The following is a 7,821-nucleotide window of genomic DNA, read 5'->3' as shown; positions in this document are numbered from 1 at the left end:
CCTGTCACCTCTGGGTGTCCGGCAGGCATCGCAGAGCTGCTATCCCAGGTGCTGTGCCTTCCCCCCACCTGCTCTCCCCACCTTTCTCCTCCCCCAGATGACCCCTCCCTCACCCAAGCTGCTCCAAGCCCCAGTCCTGGGCCCTCCCTCCCCCTCCTGCCCCGCATCTCCATACTTGTCCCCCGCCCCAGGGGGCGAATGGATAAAGAAGGTGCAGGTCCGTGGACTGGGGTGTGACTCGGGCTTCCTGAGTGGCGAGGGGCTGCTGGGCTGGGTGGGCTCTGAACGGCAGGCTTCACGCCTGGCTGAGCGACGCGGGGCTGCCGGGCTGGTTCACTCAGCTTCGGAGGACAGTGACTCACCGCCAGCGCCTCCGATGGGGACATGGAAACACTGGCCTGACCGGAGCCTCCTTGCCTGCAGCAGGCCTGCGTCCTGGTGTGCAAACCTCTTTTCAAGTCTCTGCTTTCGGATTTGGGGGGAATCTCCAGAAGTGGAATAGCAGATGGTGTGGTGGCTCTGCGCTTGGTGCTTTGCGAGGCCTCCGTGCGGTCCTCCCCGCGCAGTGGCAGGAGGGTGAGCGTGTGCTGTCCTCCTGAAGCCGGCCCTCCAAGGAGCTGGCCCCGTCACTTGAGTAAAGCGGAGCAGGACCAGCCAGGAGAAGGAGGGGGCAGAGCAAGGACGAAGGCCAGGCACAGGCCACCAGGGGGAAGCCCAGGGCCTAGCAGGGGACAGTCCATTGTAAGGTGGGACCTCACCCCCAGGGTGACCTTTCCTCCCGCACACCGCTGGTCATGCAGTTTGGACCCCTGCCCTCTCCTGCCTGGGGATGACATCTAGGCCTCAGTGAGTGGACACACCTGGCCAACTGCTGACTATTCTGTTAAGACCGTCTCCTGGGACCTCCCCTAAAACCCCCTTAGACCCTTTAGGGTGGAGGGTCCAGTGCGGCCTGTGCCTTCCCCCCCCCCCCCCCCCCACCCCGAACCAGGCGCTACCATTAGCTTCCCTCTCCCAAACCCCAAGGGCCTTCCTTGACCTCTGAGACTTGTTTCCTAAGCTCATTTCTTTTAGGTCTTACTTTTTCTACCTCTATGTTTCCCAGTAAATGAACTTTTGGAGTTTGGGTCTTGGCTCTGAATTCTCTCCTAGCCAGAACCCAGGTACGGAGGTTGCTGAACCCAGGTTTGGTCTCACCCCACCAGTCAGACACCTGGTGTACGCCTACACCAGAGGGACCTTCTCTCTGAACAGCTGGGCCCAGGACGCCTGCGGGCGGGCAGGAGGCAGCGGTCTGGCCTCTCACCTGAGCGCGGCAGCTCCGGCACATCAGCTTGGTCTCTCCCTAAAACCGCTCTCAGGGCTCCTTGGCTGGGCCGCCAGGCTGGGCTAGGGCAGCCCCTCTCCTGGGAGTTGCACCCTTACCCAACTAGAAGCCAATGCCTCCCACAGGGGCTGGGTAGGGTGGGGGCACCTTCTCTGGGGGCCCAGGCCAGGAGTCAGGAGGGAGCTTCCTCCCGAGGATGTGAAGGTGGGTACATGAAGGCTGGGTGAAGCTGGAGACACAGGAGCCTTTGGGGACTGTGGTCAGGGATGGGAAGCCCTGAACTAGGACAGGGAGGGAGGGGCCAAATCACACCTGGGGCAGAGCCTAGTGACATGTTGTGGGGGGACCGTCTGAGTGGGGGGCGGGTTGGAGCTGCAGGATCAGGAGGAAGGGCTGGAGGGAGGTGACCCAGCCCCTCCCTGGGTGGGGCTTGTTGACTGAGAGGCCCGAGGACTGTGGCTGGGCCTGGCTCCAGTGCTGGGTGCAAGGGCCCCCAGCGAGCTGGCGCCAGCGGGGGACTATCCCCTGTGCAGGACAGGGCCCTTGTCAGAACTGCCGAGTCCCGGGCCCGGGCTGGACACCCCTCCTGGGATCCGCTGTTCATGGAGGGGATCCGCTGTTCATGGAGAAGGTCCCTGCTCCTGGGGCACTCGGCTTCGGGGGTGTCTGGGCGCCCTCTGAGGACTGGCCCTGCACCCTGTAGATTGCTTAAGATGAAGGACGCCTGGCTGGGCCTGCAGACACGGGCACCCTCGGGCCCCACAGATCCATGAGCCACCCCACTTCCTGAGACAGCACCAGCCACCTGGGCTCCGGAAATTGCGCCGGCTCTCCACATGCCCTGAGGGGCTCCGCGCTCCTGGGGCGGAGAGAACACGCAGGCCTCTCGGTGACCCAGAAAGCCGTGTTTCCTGCTAAGTGGGAGAGGACCCAGCAACCCTGCCAGGCGCAGCCTCAGCCCAGGGGTCCAGAGAATTTGAAAAGGTTTCCTGATGCGGAGTTGTCCTTCGCCTTCTCTGAGAGCTCGTCGGCCTGGCCGCCCCAGGACCAGCACGCCCGGTCAGAGCAAGCAGGCACATGTGGACAGGACCACCAAGGCTCCCGGCCTCCAGACAGCAGACACTTCTGGGGAAGGGATCTCGGGAACCGCGGGCACCCCTCTTTCATGCCCCCGACTCTTGCTGGACGTCCCACAGCAGCCTTTCCAGTGGCCTGGGACAGACAGCTCTCCGCAGGCAGCTGGGGAGCTTGGGGAGGGCCAGGCTGGTCACTCTGCCTCTGGGCAAGGCTCTGTGGGGACAACACACACCCTGGGGCAAAGCCCCACATCTCAGCTGCTCCCGCAAGGGCTGCCTGGGCCCCAGGGCCCCTGCCTGCCGCGCCTGCTGTCCCTGTGCACGCCTGAGCGCTCCTCTGTCCTCCGGACTCAGTGACCCCTCCGAGGAGACAGAACCCGCTGTTTGCTCGCAGCCCTTCTGCCCTCTGTGCCCAGTGCCCACTGATTCTAAAGGACGCTGAATGGCAGTGGGCTGCTGGGGTCTCCATTCTGGCCGCCCCAGAACCACTTCTCACAACACCGCACACACAGGGCTGTCTGACCCTGGGCAATGGCCACCCTACCAGCGCTTCCTGAGAACTGCGGGGTGGATGCGGCCACCGCCTGGTCTCAACTCTGTCACCGGCTCAGAAGCTCCCAGAGGTAGGTTTCTGGGTTGGGATTTTGTCTGTCATGCCCCTGGGGGAGGGGTCTCAGGCAACCTGCCAGCCGTTGGCTGGGAAGGAGGGGGTTGTCCAGGAGGGCACACTGGGGCCGCCTCCAGGCTGTGGATGTCCAGGACATTGCCCCCAGGGCTGGGGAAACGAAGGCAGCCCCTTGTGATCATGTGTCAAGAACATGCTTCCCCTCCCTCCCACCCAGGTGAGGGCCTTCCCACCCCCAGATGACCAGCTTACTTGAAGGTTCTCCAAAAACATGCAGTCTGCCAGGGGCCAGGGAGAGGCCTACCCCACAAACAGGGAGGAGCTACAAGCCCAGCCACCCGCTGCCAGGAGTGGAGAGAGAGAGAGGCGGTGTGGGCCTGGAGATCTGGAGGAGGTGGGTGCGAGATTCGTCAACAAAGGAGGAGATTTTCAAGAAGAACACTTTGAGTGCAAAGGCTCGTGGGGCAGAGCGGGGGTGAGGGGGCATGACCTAGGGTAGGGGTCCTCAAACTACGGCCCGCGGGCCACATGCAAATACAAATATTGTATTTGTTCCCGTTTTGTTTTTTTACTTCAAAATAAGATATGTGCAGTGTGCATGGGAATTTGTTCATAGTTTTTTTTTAAACTATAGTCCGGCCCTCCAACGGTCTGAGGGACAGTGAACTGGCCCCCTGTTTAAAAAGTTTGAGGACCCCTGACCTAGGGGGTGTTTGTAGTACAAGGAGGGTCCTGGCTGGAGTGGGGTGTGGGCCTGGGCAGGGGGAAGCTCCAGCCCCGGTCAGTGGAAGACACAGGACAAGGACACTGACCAAGGGAGAGAAAGGGCTGGAGGGGCACAGGGACCCAGAGGCCAAGTGCAGAACGCATCACGCTGCCCCAACGGAAGCCCTGCCTCCCCTTGTCGGTGGCTGTCCTTTCCAGGGGCCTCCTGCTCCTGTTTGTTGATTAGCCTGAGTAGCAGCTGGGCAGTTGGTTCCTGAGGAGGTGGCAGCTTGGAGACACAGATGCTGAGAGCAGGGCCTTGATGGCAGGGAGAGGTCCTGCCCACTCAGTTTGCTGAGGTTCCCAACCGAGTAAGACAGAGAGATGCTTAAACAGGCCGCAAATAACTGCTGGTAACTGGCCTGCTGTGTTTAATGGTTTTGAGACCAAAACACCCTCGATGCAACATAATCTTGCTAGTCACAAGGCAATTACAGGATCTACAGCAATACCAGGCATTACAGGTGGGTGGGCTGGGCACGGGAGCCAGGTGGAAGGCTTGCCGGGGCCCGTCGCTTGCGTGACTGTGACTGTTTGAAGCTGACGTAATGACTCGCGTATGTGAGGGCCTCTGGAATGTGAGGCCTCTGCCAGATGGACCTCCTGTCCCACCTTGGGCCCCACGCCTGCGGCCGGGCGCTGGGCAGGCCTGGACAGTGCCGATGTGCTCGGCCTGGAGAAGGCGCTCGCCTCTTGTGGACGCCTCTCTGGACCGCCTGCTGTCTTTCTCCCACTCCCCTGTCTGTCCTTCCTGGAACTTAGGGTGCCTTTGGTGTCCTCAGATGGTCCTCAGAGCTCAGAGCCATCTGGCCAGGAAGGGCAGCCCAGACCTGTCTTCTACCAAATGTAATCTCTGGCGCGGGCTCTGAGCAGCGGCCCGTTAGCTGGCGGCTTCCAAGGAAAGCACGCTGCCGCTCCACCTGCCGGGCAGCGGTCAGGCCCCTGCTTGTGAGGGACGGTCTCCGGTCCGCCCGCCGCCCAGCGGGCCGCCGCACAGCCTCGGGAGTCGCCGTTATTCCCCTGCAGTTCATCTGCTCCCAGCCGCTGGCATTTGGAAAACGCAGGATCCATGCGGTGGAATCAGACTCCCCAGCAGCTGCTTTTCCGGCGGCAGATGTTCTGAAAGTGACAAAGACAGAATTGAAACCCGGTCTCCTGAGAGCCACATCGCTGTGGGAGACGAAGCGAGGAGCAGCAGGGATGTTCGCAGCCGGAGTGGGCTTCTCACCATTGGCAGTTCCTGTCGCCCAGACCAGCCACCAGGCCATGGTCCAAGGCTGGCCAGGTCCCGGCCCGGCAAGGCCACCGTCTCAGTTCACATGAGAGGCCAGCAAGTCAGTGTGGGAGGAGCTAACAACGATGAAGGCTGCTAATCACGAAGACAGCTCACACCCAAGGGTTGTGTATGTGTGTGCCCACCACGGTGCTAAGTGCTGTGAGAAGGGGAAACTGAGGCCCAGGGGAGCTAACGAAATGCTCCAGGCAGCATCCCCAGTGAGCTCTCTGGCCACACCCTGCTCTAAAGGGGCTCTGCCCTCCTAGTCAGAATTGTGACGTTGAGGACATAAATGCTTTTAACCGCCTGTGGACTGGGCACCAAAGACCCTCCCGCCCTCACATCCCCCCCTCACTTGACAAGCTTACTCCCCCACGAGGCTCCGCCTTCCAGGAAGTTTGTACTCCCGCTGAGTCTTTTCCTGGGACCCCTCTGAACGCCAGTTTCTCTTCTTTGGGAAACGTGCCTGCTGTCAGCCACCTGGACAGCACGGTAACATAGTTCCTCACCTGAGCTTAGCACCGAAGCCTGCAACAGCTCACACACCTATGCTCTGCCACTGCGCACTGCCTTGAGCCCAAACCTTCAGCAAAAACCCTTCTCATGCAAAACAGTGAGACCACAACTTTAAGTATTTAAGAAAGGTTTCTTCCAGAATCTCTGCCAAGGTCACGGCCTCGACCCAGGACCCAAGACGCTGGCGGACCATTTCTGAGGCTTGGGTCGATTGTCGTCAGGTTGAAATGTCCATCGTTGAGCATTCCTAATGACTTCACCAGCACATATGCAAAACTCACCAAAACAGCATGACCACAAAACTCAGCGCTAGCGCGGGATTTTCAGTATTCTTCTAATACAGCCCTGCTCTGCCCAGGTGGCTGCTGGGTGCCATGCCTGGCACCCCATTTTGCAGGCCAGACCCGGAGACTGGGGAGCAGAGTGTCCGGGGGATCATTATCAGAACCTGGAGAAAGTTTCTCTCTCTTCCTCTCTCTCTCTCTCTCTCTCTCTCTCTCTCTCTCTCCTGACCTTAAGAGGAGACACACTTTGCAGGAGGCCAGAGTCCATGGAAAGAGGGCTGTGTCCGTACAATTTGCACACTTCAGTTTATTGGGGTGCCTCCAAAGGTGATGTCAGGCTCTGGTCAGTGAGCTAAGTGGTTAGTGTGGGTCCTCGCACTGAAGGGCCAGGAGTTCGATTCCCAATCAAGGGCACGTATCTGGGTTGCAGGTTTGATCCCCAGCCCCAGTTGAGATGGTTCAAGAGGCAGCCAATTGATATGTCTCTCTCCCCATCCTCCTTCCATCCCTTCCATGCTCTCTGAAAATCAATGGAAAAAATACACTTGGGTGAGGATTAACAAAAGAGAAAATAAAGGTGATGTCAGAGAACAATGGCCGTGAAATGGGATGCACCGCCCTCGCCTCCCCCAGCTGCTGGGCAGGCAGTGCGCGTCCCTGCAGGACCTCGAGGAACCAGTGGGACCTGGGTTCTTTCTTCCTTTCCTTTCTAATTATTTTCTCTCCAGACGAAACCCCGCAGGGATAGGATGGATTGAGTTCAGAATGTTCCAGGTCGCTTTCGCAGGCTGCCCTTGTTTTCAAAGCCGCTGTGCTCCTTGGTTGACCTCTGGGGCCTCCTCCCAGGCCCTCCTAACTCTTCCACTGCAAGAGGGAGGATAGGGAGCAGGCCCGCCCAGCCCACAGTGCCAGCCATGCTTGGAGCCTGGGCCCAATCTTTCCTCCCCCTGGACACCCCAGCTCGACCCTGCCCTGTAGGCCAGCCTCACAGGCACACAGGTGGCCCCGCCTCTCCAGGTGCCTGGGCACCGGGTCAGCCTTTGAAGGCTGAGGCCTGTGTTTTGCTGGGACGTCTGCTCCGATTTCCCTTTCCTATCGTGCCTGTGGGAGGGTCCCTGGGAGGCGGGGAGGGCAGATGGGTTTGGTGGGCCATGAGCCCAGGCTCCGGGGGGCCATGGGCCTGTGTCCCCGAGGTTGATGAAGACCCCCGTGCTGAAGGCTCACACACCAGACTGCAGACAGCAGTGACTCCCAGAGGGAGAGCCAGTTCTTTCCCTCCTCGTTCCGCAGTGCTGATCCCACCAGGAGAAAGGCTCACTCCCAGCAGCCCACCCCACACCTGGCTGCACAGCCACTGGCCTCTGAAACCAGGCCTGGGGCTCGCTCAGCAGTTCTTGGTAGGAACTTAATATCACTCTCTGTTTCTTTTACCTATTTTTATAATACCCGCCCTACAGTAATGGCATGAATTTACCTTTTTAAAACACAAACTTACCCTTTTAGTAAAACACATGAATTGATTATGTAAATAACAGTTTCAATGAATCAAATTTAAAATGACGTCGGAAACACCGAGTCCAATTCTGCTTCTGACGTCTGAAATGCGTTCATAACCTCCCCATCAGAAAATCGGCTCGCTCCGCTCCCCCGCCTCCCATGCTGGGAGCTCACTACCTCCCAGGGCACCTCCAGACAGCCGCACTGGGAAACACTGCTCCCAGCAGCGCCACAGCTGAGGCCGGGTCCGCAGAGCAGCTCAGTTCTCCTTGGGGGGGCGGGGGGGGGGGGGTTTGGAGTGTCTGTGCAGGATGTGCCCTTGTCCACTCCCAGCAGCCTCTCCAGGTTCCCCAAGCAGGTCCTCATCCTCTCCAACCTTCTCCATCCAGGGCAACAGTTGGTATCTTTTCCTCTTAGTGGCCGTTCCAGGAATGGAGGCCAATATTCCAGCATCG

This window comes from Myotis yumanensis, unplaced genomic scaffold (assembly GCF_028538775.1).
Source record: "Myotis yumanensis isolate MYYU_CA2020_CCGP unplaced genomic scaffold, mMyoYum1.0.hap1 SCAF_7, whole genome shotgun sequence".
Lineage (NCBI taxonomy): Eukaryota > Metazoa > Chordata > Mammalia > Chiroptera > Vespertilionidae > Myotis > Myotis yumanensis.
This window is presented reverse-complemented; position numbering follows the sequence as displayed.